General features: G+C 28.0%; 1 protein-coding gene across 1 annotated transcript in view; it reads left to right on the top strand.

The window, feature by feature from the left end:
* The first annotated feature begins 7,178 nt into the window (after window positions 1-7,178).
* Window positions 7,179-15,017, top strand: part of LOC103580343 (gamma-aminobutyric acid type B receptor subunit 2) — a 118,573-nt gene continuing 110,734 nt past the window's right edge. The window contains exon 1 of the mRNA XM_014439840.2: window positions 7,179-7,418. The gene's annotated coding sequence lies outside the window, so the exon portion shown is untranslated. The remainder of the gene's footprint in view (window positions 7,419-15,017) is intronic.

The raw sequence follows: 15,017 nt of genomic DNA, 5'->3' as shown, positions 1-15,017 counted from the left end.
TCAATCCGATTAAAAAGTTTTTTAAATATTAAATATGAGCTGAGTTCTTTGTAGAGGCATTTTTTTTTATAGTTCGAAATTTTTCCGCGCGGCGCGCAACTCAGCCGCTACCATTTTGGCAGCACTGTTTTGTGCTTGAAAATTAGTTGGACTGAGTGTTAATTCGGAAGCTATAGTGAATCGGAATTAGTAGAAGACATTAGACGATTAATATATTAAATATTTATATAAAATTAGTATAAAATATGGACAGAGACTTTAAAAAGTTCGTCGTATGGGAAAATAAAAAAAAAATCGATAGTTGTGAGATAAATTTATTGTTGTACTTTAAAATTTTTAATTTATAACTTTTTGTTAGTGTTAGAGTCAGTGTTTAAGAATCAGTATTTTAAATCTAGTGATCTCGAGTCAGTGTTTTAGAGTACGATATTGAAGTTAGCAAGTATCATGAAGTTAGAATACAGTTAATAATTTTTGGATTTTTTTTCAACAAATTAATTTCAAAAAAAAAAAAAAAAAAAATTAAAAATATGCATATGTAGAAAATTAAAAAAACTATCTGCAATTTTTTCAAATATTTTTGTTTTTATAATGTATTGCTTAAAAAAAAATCCAAAAATTGTTAGATATCGGCTAATCTTAGTATCAAAGTTAGCAGACGTCTAATAATTTTTTGATTTTTTTTAAAACAATAAAATATGAAATAAAAAAAAAATATTTGAAAAAATTGCACAGATAGATTTTTTTATTTTCTACATGTGCATACTTTTTGTTTTTTTTTTTTTTTTTTTAAATAATGTTGTTGAAAAAACAAAAATTCAAAAATTGTTAATTATCTGCTTCAGGATCATTTTAGAGTCAGTGTTTTAAATTCAGTATTTTAGAGTCAGTTTTTTAGAGTCAGTGTTTAAAGTCAGTTTTTTTAGAGTCAGTGTTTTAAATTCAGCATTTTAGAGTCAGTGTTTTAAATTCAGTTTTTTAGAGTCAGTGTTTAAAGTCAATTTTTTTAGAGTCAGTGTTTTAAATTCAGCATTTTAGAGTCAGTGTTTTAAATTCAGCATTTTAGAGTCAGTGTTTTATATTCAGTATTTTAGAGTCAGTGTTTTATATTCAGTATTTTAGAGTCAGTGTCTTAAAATCAGTATTTTAGAGTCAGTGTTTCGAAGTTAAAGTTGAAAAAAATTCAAAGTTTTTTATTCTAAGTTTAATGAGAATAAAATTAATAATTTTGAAAAAATAGATCGATAGAAAAATAAAATTTGGAAGATTTTATGTATCGAGAGAGACAAAAGAAGTACAGAGACAATGAGGTAATTGTAAAATTAATTGTCATTTGAATTTGGTACTGTGGCGGGAGAATTTAATTATGTAAGCTCTCATTAATTTCCGTTTAAATTAATACGATACCTGAGACAATTATTAATTCTGTCGTAATATGATTGAGTTTTGGATATTTGATTAAGAGAAAGCTTTATGTATGTATATACAAGAGGGTGTATAATAATTATGGAATTTTCGACCGACATATATGAACATGGGGTATGGCATGGAGCCGAAACAATACAAAAGCTATGTATATATTAGATATATTATATATACATATATTATATGTGTGTCGGCAGATTAAAGGTGAGGTGAGCTCGGTTATTTCTCGACTGAATGCACTACTACTTCTGGGGCTATGAATATATTGCGTATAAAATTACCACATATATATTACATCAACAGAAAAATTTTAATTGGGGGTTGAAAAAAATTTTCGATTTTATTTTTAACAATTGAATTTATTTTTTAATCCTCTGCAATTTAGGAAAAGAGTCTGAAACTATCAAGCTTCAGATACATTTCAAATAATTTTTTTTTTGAGACCTACAATACTCCATGTTCGTTTTGCCCTGCCCATTTTAAAAAAAAATCTTAAGGCCAATTTTACTTTGTCGAAAATAGTAAATTTATTTATTAACTTCCATCATTCTGAAGTTGATTGACGTCTAATAATTTTTTGATTTTTTTTAAGCAATAAATTATTAAAAAAAAAATATTTGAAAAAATTGCACTTATAGTTTATTGAATTTTCTACATATCCATATTTTTATTTTTATTTTTTTTTTTAAATTAAGTCGTCGAAACAAAAATTCGAAAATTCTTAACTGTCTGCTAACTTCAGTATCATAGTTAGCCGGCGTCTAATAGTTTTTGGATTTTCTTCATATCGATAAATTATAAAAAAAAAATATTTAAAAAAATTACACTTATAGATCTTTTTATTTTCTACACGTGCATTTTTTCAGACTTTTGTTTTCTTGTAATTAATTAGTAGAAAAAAAAAAATTCAAAAATTGTCAATTGTCGGCTAACTTCAGGATCATGAAGTCTCAGACAATCTTGCCCCTGTTAGCTTTCAAAAACATTTTTTAAAATTTTAACTGACCCAAAATGCCTCATCTTCATTTTACTGCTTTCAATTAAAAAAAAAAATCTAATTTCATTTATATTTGAAAAATAATTAAATTTAAATTCAATTAATAAAAAAAAATAATTAATCCCTTTCTTTGACAATAGAGAAATTAATTTTAAAACAAAAATCGACTTTGATGTTTGTAATTATTACGTTATTTATCAAACCCGATATTAATCTCAATCAATATTGAATAGCAAACAAACATAATTATAATTAATTAATTAACAAAAAATAAGTAATTTATCAACAACAAAGTAAATTAAAATTATAACCCATTGGTACAGCAGTTCATGCATGTAAATTACTAATTATCATCAGCGGATTGATGAGAATATCAATAATAAATTAATAATCCCTACCGAGACACGTCGCTCTATAGTCTATTAATTAATAAACTATTCTCTTTAATAAATCTTAAGTAATTAATAAACTTTCATAAGTATACTTATGTCTTATACTTATGCCGTTAATTAACTTTATCAACAAAATTAAATAATGTAATATTTGAATGGAAACAAATAGTTGTATCTCAGCTATATTAATTTTATAATATGAGTAAGCACATTATTGCCGTAATAGTTGGATGTGAATTAGTATTGAGATTCATAGAATAATTATTTAACGATATAGTGGATGTAAAAGGGTATTAAATTCACTTATATAACTAATGGATAGATTGTTATCACGCTAGTGTATTACCAACGCTATTTTGATTGTATCGATGTGCATTTGGATTGACCCATTGCTAATAGTTACATAGTAATTATCGTACGATCGTATGTTCTAGGTGCTAAATATTTATTGTCCACAAGTACATTTATACGGGCTTAACGATATAAATTTATGTTACATTCAGAATAAATTTCTTCATTAATTTAAATTGCTAAGTAAACAAGAATTTATTTTTTTAAAAAAAGTTTAATGGGAGATAAAGTAATGTCAGACTGTTAATTGTTAATTATTATTTTTTTTTTCATTATTTACTAAAAAACATTACGCACTATGGGGAAAAGAGGGGCATTGCAACCTACGCGACATTGTCATACATTTCGAAGGTGAGGAATAATGTTTTTATAAAGAGAGACCCTAGAATTGATACTGTTGGGAATTTCACACAATATGAATGTTTTTCTTTCTTTGTGGTGTCCTGTAGTGGGAGAAACCATGAACGAACCTGGAAAAAATTTTTTTTTGACTTATGATCTATATGAAGAAGGATGAGGATGACAGTCTATTTATTTTTATGAAAAGTGACCTGTAACTTGTTTGTTGTTGGAAATAACTCTACACAACATGAACATTTTTTGGTCCTTACGAAGTCCTCTAGTCGAATAAACCTCAAAAAGTCTCTAGAAAAATTTTATTTTTCATCGAGAACGCAGCGTCCGATCAGGGAGGATGTGGGCTATGGATTTTTACTAAAAGTGGCCTGTAATTTTCTTGCTACTGGGAAAAACTCCACATAATATTAAAATTTTTTGTTCATTATACAGTCCTCTAGTAGAAAAAATTTCAAAAACTCTAGAATGAATTAAATTTTTTTCGTAATTGGCATCGGACACATGCGGGAAGATGACACTGTCTATATTTTTTGATGAAAGTGGCCCGTAACTTTTTTACTATTGAGAATAGTTTCACACAATATTTACATTTTTTGTTCCTTACGATGTCCTCTAGTCGGGGAAACCCCAAAAAAACCCAAACAAAATTTTGTTTTTGACTTATGACCCATATGAGGATAAATTAGGTTATGGCTGTCTGTTTTTTTATAGAAAGTGCGCTGTAACTTCTTTGCTGTTGGAAATAATTTAACACAACATTAACCTTTTTTGTTCCTTACAATGTCCTGTAGTGGAAAAAACCCCCAAAAGTCCCATGAAATTTTTTTTTTCCCTGCAAACTAAAACGCGTCAAGTAAAATTTTTAAAATTAATTTTCCTGTTGCAGTGATGGAAATTTTTGTTGATAGAAATAAACATCTTTTTAAAGTTATGAAAAATTTTAACTTTTATTAAAAATTATATAGAGATAGGTTTATAATAAAGTGTTCCATTACGGACGCACTAATTATTAAAAGTTATTTATGTGTTTATAATTATTTAATGGGTTAACGATAACTAATGGTGATTAAAGTTGGTAATGGAAGTTAAATAAAATTTAAAACCGTCTAAAAAAAAAAATAATTAATTTAAAGAGTTTAAGAGCAAGAGGCTGCTGAGAAAGCTGTTATATTGACTAGGTGAAATTTACCACGACCTTGCGCCAAGAATAACAATTATTTTTGTACATTCTACAAATAGTTAGATTGCAGTTGCCAACAATAATTTTTAAATTTTCATTTATTTAATTTAACTTTTATTTTATAAATAAATTCATTCATTTAATGGAATTTAATTTACTATCACATAAATATACAGACACATATTTTTTTAAATAATTAATGACAGTGATTACGTACTTCGATTGTACTGATTGTCAATAAATAATTTCAAAAATTTCTTCAATTCGAAGCGAATTAAATAATTAAAGTCTGTCGAATAATTAATGTAATTTTTATTTTAAAGTTTTAAATAATCAACTAAAATTATACATAAAAAAAAAAAGTTTAAAAGATTTATTGAAAGAGCGATAAATAAATAAAAGCTGAATCTAACATTATATATATACTAAAAGTTTATGACATTGAGCGTTTCCTTTGAAGTGATAATTTTTTCTTTCAATGTTGGACATTGAGAGGAAAATAAAGAGCGAGAAAAAGGAAGCGCACAATAAAGTGACACAGATGATATATATATACATACATATAAATATATAACAGCTTATACAGAAGTAAATACCGCGGCAGAAGTGCATAAGCTTTCGGTCCGATTCACCGATATTGGACGTCTGACACGTAACGGGCGTGACTACTTTGGTATTGGTTGACCCGGGATACCAAGAGCAGTATCCTGGTATAACCCAGAACCAGAGAACCAGTAGTAGTAGTAGCAGTAGCAGCAGCAGTACACCGTCAGCCTCCGATCCGATGACCCAGCGACCCAGCGCCGGGAGTTTCATCTCAAAACCTAAAACCGGCAATTGTCATTGCCAAATGGTCCACTTTGCATCTGTGATGTTAACTTGATTCTTTATAAACAACATACTTTACATTCTATACTCACACCTTTTTTCACACCATACACTCATACATTCACCCAGTATATAAAACAAAAACAAGTGTTCAAATTTTCGCACCAGCGGTTGTGACCTAGTGTGATAAATGTCGAGCACGGTATGCAACTCACCCAGCATTTGGGACATAAAAAAACGAGCATGACATCTGTACAAACTTTAGTCTCAAGAAATATAAACCGCAGGCTTTTTCATTATTTCATTTTTTTACTTTTTATATTAAATAATAATAACACTAGAGAAAAAAAGAAAAATAACAATTTAATAAATGATTCGGCGTCTTTGTACCACACCTATTGTCAACGGTTTTGGAAGCTTTATTTTTTTTTATCACTGTATAGAGCGTGTGATGAGCCGATAGTGTAACCGGGCTCGTATCGCACGCACTACACACATGATAGTGGTGAATTTTCTTCTCTATTCCACTGTACTAGTGTGCGTGTGTTCTGGAGTTTAGTCTAGCACTAGACACGCACACACACACACACACACATATATATATATATATATATATATATATATATATATATATATATATATATATGTAGTACATAATACATGTTAAACTCCCTTTTACCCTCTCATAAATGTTTAGCTGTATTGTCTGTGTTGAGCTTCAGCACAGCCCGGCCACGAGCATTGCATTGGTTGGTGACGGAAAGAGACGGATGTAAAACTCACATTTGTTAGTGAAGATAAACTAGTGTATAGTTTATATATATATATATATATACATAAATATATATGTACATAAGTGGAAGAGACATAGTATGCAATGAGTTAGAGAATGATATTTATATGTAACCTTTAAGTGTAAGTGAGACAGTACATTTCTCTATATATATATATATATATATATAAGAGTAAGTTGTGTAAAGTGTAATACATAGTAGAGGAGTAAGCAAGATAGAGTATATGAACAAGATAGAAAGCATGTCGAGTTTGAGGGAGATAGGTTTTATGCGTGTAATAAAGACAGAGGGAGTAAAGTAGCAAAGGGTGTAAGAGAGATAATGTTAAAAAGTAATAAAGAGATGGTGGTATATGTAAATGTATAGATATATTGTGGAGGTAGAGGATTGAGTAGGGCTGTAGGGTAGCTGGTTGAGCTTGGAGTTTGAGCTTAACTATCCTCAAAGCTTCGGCCGGTAACCGTTTGGCGCTGCTGCGCAGGACCAAACCCTCATTCGCGTCGCGTTCGCCGGACTCGTCGTGTCGGGTCTCCTCCGCGGCTGTACTACTTACTTGTCCAAGTCGTCACGCTTATTCTAACTCTTGCCGCGACAAGTTTCCCGGCGTTAATACCCACCACTGTCGTCGCACGTCTTATCGCGCGAGTTTATACTGCCGTTTAATTATTTAATTTAAAATTTTTTAAATTAATAAATTAGTTATGGGTAAATTTTTTGTAATTAATAATTTATTTGTAATTATGAAATAATTAATTTTGAATTTGAATAATTAATGATGGTTTGAATAATTAATTTTAAAATTAAGTGGCACACCCTCGAAATGAAAAACGAGGGGAAGTAGACGTGAATTTTTATTTAAAATTTTTATTTTTGTTTGGTATTTTTATTTTAAATGATTTATAATAAGGATAGTGTATGATGTTGATGTTACAAGAGGGAGAGGAGGCTTAAGTTGGATCATACTGGATTATGAGGAAAAAATATGACACGAGGAGGACGAAACGCGTTGTTGGACTACTTGAACGCGGCAGTCTGTGCGACCTCTACAACCCCTTATTCGCATCGACCGCGCTATACAAGACGCTACTGACCGAGTGAGTACTTATTTTTTTCTCATTTGTCTTATTCTTTGTACTTAAAACTTTTTTTATTTATTTTTTTTACCTACATTTTTTTTCCTTTGTCTTAAATTTTTTTTATTTCAAATTTTACGTCCTATTTTACCTCACGACATTTTACAATGGCCTTCTCTTGCTTTTAATAATTTATCAACCTAGCTTTTATTTTTATATTTTAATTCAAAGCTACTTCAAATTTAAATTTTATATAGTTCATTTTTTTTTTTTTTTAATGGAATTATTTATTGAATTTTAAAAAAAAATTCAAAGTTTTAATATTTTTATTTCATTATGCTTTCAATTATTTAAAGAAAAAAAATATCAAACGGCTTTGTGCGATATTCTGAATAATACAAACTACGTAGAGGTTTGAATGGAGAATAGAAAATAATAATAATAATAATATTAACATTAATAAAAAAAATACAATAATAATGATAATAATAAAAGAATGTAAGCGTGTTAACACATGCATTGAGACAAGGGCATAAGCACGCGACAATTTTCATCGACAATATCGATCGTTTATACTTAAACCTGCTCTCGACCTTTAGCTTACAATTAAAAATAAAAACAAGACATTATTTCTTTTAAAAACATATCTAACTGTTTGTTTTATTTTTCATATTTTTAACTTCTGTCAATTAAAATTTCTATTTTATTTTAACTATAAATCATTTCAGTTAATTCCGTTTTTAATAGAGATTTTAATATTTAAATTTCGTTGGTTAATTTTCGAATTAAATTTTTAAAATTTTTATCAACTTTTTTTTTCAATAATAATTTCATTTATTTAAAATGAATAAATGTTTTTTTTAAAAATCTTTTTATAATCTGATCACTTGAAGCTTAAATAAATTTTAGTGGAGTTAATAATTCATGTGAAAAAAAAAATATTGATAAAGGGGGGGTAAGAAGAAATATTTAAGGATTCAGTTGTCGTTAAAAAAAAAATTTTCATTTTTGCGGGCAAAATGACCCCCTAAAAAAGTTGAAAAAAAAAATTTTGGATATTAAATAAATTTAATTAAATATGATCCTGAAGTTGGCAGACAATTGACAATTTTTGAATTTTTTTTTCTACTAATTAATTACAAAAAAAAAAAAATCTAAAAATATGCACATGTAGAAAATTAAAAAATCTATAAGTGTAATTATTGAAAATATTTTTTTTTTAAATTTGCCGCTTTTAAAAAAATCCAAAAATTATTAGACGTCGGTTAACTTCAGTATCATGATTAAATTAAATATTTTTGCAAGTAATTTACATAAAGAAAAATTATATTTTACTTACGCTGTAAAAAATTGGGAGTGAATTCAGTTTTTAATTTAATCTCAATTCACTCGGAGATTTTTATGTTAAAATGAACTCTTTTTAAGAAGGAATTTCACTCCGACAAGAAGTTTCAATATTAAATTAAACTTTTCTTCGGAGTTAATTTCACTCCGAGGGGCTTAAATAAACAGTCATCCTCTGTATTCACTCCGCGATCCCTTTAATTTTTTACAGTCTAGTTATTGGATGCAAAGGAAGAAAAAAAATTTTAGCAGCTTTTATCAAAAACAACGGCTGCCCAATTTTAAAACAGTAACTGACAAAAATTAAATTTTTGAAATATTTTAATCATGTCCAAAGACTACTGGAATTAAAAATACTAAAAAATTGATTTTGAAAGATTTGTTCCTTACTGTATTTTGAAATTGGACACCCGACAAGTCATCAATATTTTTCAACTCACACTCGATTTTTAAAAAAGTATATCAAAAAAAAATTCAAAATTATGCTTAATTATATTTACAAAAGTGATTTTGGAATTCTTAAAAAACGTTAAAAAAAAGATTTTTTTAAATAAAATTTTGGGTGTACCAATTTGCCCCCCCCCCTCTTTTCCAACCCCGACGCCTATAAATGAATAATTAAAAGTAATGATAATGACAGTGTGTCAGAAACTATCGATGATAAAATAAAAAATATATTTGCAATCATGCCCGTAAATGACAGCATTGTTTTTAAAGGAGTATTGTATACAATAAAAGCCTTTTCACACGTTAAAAGTACTCGAGCCGTTGAATTTCATGATTTACGTGCACTCGTGAAAATTTTGTCTAAAAAAAAAATTTGTTTTTTTGTTTTTCCTCGAGCAACTACCGGCTCGAGAACCCTCAGTGCGATCCGTTATCTTTTGTTTGTCTTTCTCTGTAAACTTTTTTTCTCTTTTATTACTCAGTAGGTATTTTTACTTTTTATTTATTTTCTCTTATTTGGCGGTTGGTTGTGTAGTCGAAAAGCTCGTAACATTCAGGCAGCAATACCACTAAAATTGTACATCTAACCCTGGAGTAAAAGCAGTTGCAACATCACTACCAGCAGTCAATCTCATTAAGAGAGCCTTTGAGTAAACTCAAAACTGCCAAAGTATTTCGCACACGCTTTGTGTACACACAACATACACTGTTGGTGTTTGGGGTTTGTCGTTCTCAAAATTAACCAACTAACCTCATTTACCTAATATGTTTAACAATAATTTATATGTACACATGTGTACTCGTAGTTTATCATCGATTTTATCATCTATTCAAATTATTATTAAACGTCAAATGTTATTACTCAAAATTGGAAAATTTATTTAATTATCACTTACAAAATTTTTTAGTTGCAAAAAATTAATTTAAATATTTTTTTTTTTCAATAATTAATTTTCTAATTTTTTTGAAAAATTTTTTTTTTAATTTGTTATTAATAATTAAAAATTTTCTTCATTATACCGAAGTACGTTTCATGTTCGGTATAAGGAAATTTTCAATTTTTTTATTTGAATTTAAATTTTAGCCTACGGCAAAACTAGCTCTGAAGTTTTTATGAATTTTTTTTTTTTTTATTTTTATGAAAAAAAATTCTCTTATGGAATCATTGAGTTTTTACTTAAATTTAATTATCTTGTTAAATTTATGAAAAAAAAAAAAAATTCGTGTAAAAAATTTTGAAGATTAAAAAAAAATTTGTGTCGTGAACTGGCGACATGTGAACCAAAATCTGAAGGATGCTTTTGTATAATTGTTAATTTTTTATTTTATTGAATAGACGGTTTTTAAAAAAAAACTCTAATTAAATATGAACTAAAAGTAGATTTAAAAATTGTCGATATTTTTGATTCACTAAAAACAATGTCGTACGTCAAAATTTCCCATAAAGTAAAAATTTTTAGTTATCCAGTTGTGAATTTACTAAAATAGACATTTTAGGTGCTCTTCAATCACCGATTTTAAGTGAACATGACACACGTTCTACATCGTTGCACATCGAAATTGAAGCTCAAACCTTTTACTTGCTAACAAATTATATTTACTGAAGTCGAAGTACGTTCTTTATTTTTTATTTTCCACTAAAAATATTTAAAAAATTATCATCATTACGTTTTCTAGCCCCTATTTATTATTAACATAATTTAGAGCTTCATTACCCCACAAAATTAGAATAATCGATTCCAAATGTCATGCCTTTTAAAAACGTTAATCCGTTATCAAACTACATTTATTATTAATCCGCAACAGTTCAATAGTTCGAACTCCCCTTACCTTTTGTTAAAAAAAAAATCTCAAAATTTTATAAAAAAAATTAATAATCCCAGATTGATAAAGTATCTCGTTCAAAAATATTAAAAAAATTCACGTTATTTTAAAACTTGAATCTCTTTTTATCTCTAAATCGTGACGTCATATAAATTTTCTATCACCCACGTATTCAGCAAGGAAAGTCCGTGAAAAATTGCTGCTATTTTTTAACAAAATTTTTTTGTATACACCATTAAATATTTTTTATGCCCCAACATTTGACAATTTCAAATTTTCTTTTTTTTTTAGTTAATAAATTATTAATCACTTTTTACTTAGATAGTTAGAAGTTTTGTGTTAAATTCAAGACAAATCGTGTGTTGCAAACGGCTTACACAAATTTTTGTGTTAATTCAACACATTGCGTTTATGTTGACCTTTAACCCAAATTTTATGTTAAATAAAATTGAACACATAAAATCTGTTCTTTTGACAGAAAATTTGTGTACATTTAACAGAACATTCGTGTAAATTTAACACATTTTTCGTGTTAAAATCGACTAATAAACATAAGCACATAACCTAACCAACTCAAGTATACTGATCTACCCTTAGTAGAACTTGTCAATTTAGCGAACAATTGAACCGGTTCAAAAAGATATCAAAGTTATCTAAATTTAATTGAAAAATGTATATATATAATTGTAAATAAATTATAATCCAAATTTCTCTGCAGACAATACTTTGTTTGGTTTAGTAATTAAGAATTGCGCGGGAACGTTTAGTCAAACAACACAAATTTTGTGTTAATTTTTGAATAACACAAGAAATGTCTTACATTACAGATTTTCTAATCATTTAACATAAAAAATCTGTTAAAATAAAGTAACACAAACGGTTTGTGTTGAATTAACAGATTTCTGTGTTAAAAATCAACACACAAAATTTAACCAAATAATTTTTTAACACAAATACACAAAATTTCTAACTGTGTATCTCAGAAAAAAAAGTGTCATATTTCGTCCCACTTTTTATATTTCCATCAATTACTACTTATGTAATTGCAGAGGTAATTAATCAAAGTGGTTTGTATTGCGTGTATCGTGAACATATGACTTGAATTAATAGATAAATGTATATATATGTTGTCGGTTGATGAACGTTACAATGTAATATTTCTAACCAAAGAGTAATGTTTAAATGTCTAACTACACATATTCACATACATATATATATATATATATATATATAAAATATACATATAGATAGAACAAATGTCATCGTTATGACCGACCGTGTAAATGATGACTAATGACCCGATTTGGGATTCCTATTCGGCTCGTTAGTCTCGAAGCTTCGATTCATTTGCTTCCTCTCCTATTACTATTACGAGAGCTACAACTGATTCTCTGGACTATTCTGCTCCTATTCTATCCTAGTATTGCTACCGGATATGGCATCGAAACAACTTTGCAGTAGTGACCCTCATATACCCTGTATACCTGTCCTCTTTCCACTCCTCGTAGCCCTTCACTCCGATTCAAACGTTTGTATTCATCGTTTCCAATTGAATTTTAACGCCCGATAATTGCTCATGTCGTGAGTTTAACACTTATAAATTAAACGCCAACAATTGTTGTTACTCTGGGGAATTTTTATAAAAAAAATTTTACTATTTTGTATTGCTCGTGGAATTTTATTTTATTTATTATTTACATCGACATTCATTAGTCATATTTATTTGACTACTGTAAATACACGAATTTCATATTTATTCATAAAATTTTAATTACCAGTTTTTAACATTTATTTTTATATTTTTTATTATATTGATTCGCGTTATATATTTAAACTTGTCGTGATTGACTTTTATTTAGTTTAATAAATTTAATATTTTAAATTTTTTATCTCTTTTTTTTATTTTTACTGGAAAGCACTAAAGCATCGATAATGAGGCTGAAAAAATTCTGCAAGCTAAAGATATTGTATAATACAATATTTTCTCTTTATATAATATTAAAGCTCATTTATAATCGATAAAGTACAGACAAGGTATTTACGCTTTTTTTTTTTTTTTTTTTTTAAATACTTAAACTATTTTCCTTCATCAAGTGGCTCGCCTTAATCACCAGCACTTGATTTATCCGTTTTGTTCAAATTTATCCTCGTAAATTTAAGTCCCGAGGTAATCGAGTCAAGTAGCCGCTGAATTTTTTCATCATACACTTTATTCTATTGTTCCTCTTATATATATATATATGATGGTTTATAGATTTTTTTATTAAAAAGTTATTGGTAAGAGATAGTTAATTTTTCCGAGCATCGTCTGGAAGATCATCTTATTTATTTTTCTTATTTGTAGATTTGTGCAACTCATATGTATGTTTGTGTAAGTGTGTGTTGTGTGTGAATTTGTGTGTATGTTTGTGCAGGAGTTTGCTCGCAATTTTCTCGTAGACAAGCTTACCTCGGGAAAGGAAGGAAGGAAACACATAAGAACGACAGATAAACGCAATACAAACGAATGGAAACGTTTTGTGTTTATATATATATATATATATATGTTTGGCTGTTGGCCAGAAAATTTCCTTAGGTAAAAGGTATACCTAACATATATATGTATAGAATGTTGTTGAAAAGGGATGAGTCGAGCTGACCTATAAGAAATGAATAAAAAAAATATATATATATATATATATATATATATATATATATAAATCAAAAATTTCAAATAATACAATGATATATACGATTCGAAAAGGATTTTTCTTGTAGATATATATTGAGAATTTTTAATATTTTGATGTTTTTTTTATATATTTTTTAATTTTGAAAAAAATTAAAAGATTTAATTATTGGTATTTTTTTAAAATCTGGGGTTAAAAATTAAAATTATCGGATTAGTTTTTAATTTTCTGTGGATGGGAAGGTAATTGCATCAACAAGAGTCGCGATGTTGATCATTATAACTTTTGGAACGGCTATTTCGTGAATTACTCGAGCTCGAGAAACTTGATCGTGGCCTTTAAATTCACCGTAAGATTTCTGCCCTATGTTTTTATTATTTTTATTATCATCATTATTTACTACACTAAAGGTATTTTATATTCGGAGCAATTATTTATTATTATTATTGTTGTTGATTTATTTATTTTAAATGTTTATTGTCAGTATGTTTATTACAAAGCCAGAGTTTAAAGAATTTCTCGCTGCTTTTTAATTACCGGTGTACAGATAATTTTCGTCAGGTTAATAAATAATGAATTTATTGAACAAACACAATAATTGTCAAGCGCTTATCGACAAATCCAACTAAAAAATTTACAACATATCATTCGTATTTATTTTTATGTATATTTATATAAAATATAGTCAGCGACATGTACTAGTGTAACGAGTAATGGAAAAAAGAGCACTCTTGCACAAATCAATACTAAAGTTTACGCCGGCCATCGGCAAACGTTTAAGCGGCTCGCAATAACAAACATTTTTAAAAAACAATTCAAACCTTCAGCATCAAACATAAATACAGTCCTCATATATTTTTATTCGCGATGAAAATCAATAAAAAATTATTGTCAACTAAAAAGTAAATAAAAAATTTAATTTTGAAGGCGTGAAAAAAATTTCAGGATATAAACGTAGATCTTTAAATTCATTTCAAACTTCACTTCCTCTCTGACAACTCACTCCTCTTGATTCCTTGTAAAAAAAAAAAAAAGGAAAATAAAGATAAAACCATAAGAAAAGAAAAATGAGAAATAATGATTCAGTGGGTGGGCACTAAACCGTCCGTGTACAACTGAACCAGCTGAGACACTGCTCTTGTTATCGATTTTGACCTACTACTCTCCTCGCGTTCTCTTGCGTCCTCGACTGTCTAGAAATCGTTGGTAGACTCAATTAGCAATTACCATAATGTTCAGAGTCCCACCTAAAGCACACGATTATCATCACTACTGCTCGTACAGTCGTCGTTTCCGTTTAATTTTAATACATACTCACCTTTCCCCCTCTCCATCT

The sequence above is a fragment of the Microplitis demolitor genome, chromosome 10 (assembly GCF_026212275.2).
Source record: "Microplitis demolitor isolate Queensland-Clemson2020A chromosome 10, iyMicDemo2.1a, whole genome shotgun sequence".
In the NCBI taxonomy this organism is placed as follows: Eukaryota; Metazoa; Arthropoda; class Insecta; order Hymenoptera; family Braconidae; genus Microplitis; species Microplitis demolitor.
Note: the sequence above shows the minus strand (reverse complement) of the source record. Positions and strands in the feature narration are given on the sequence as shown.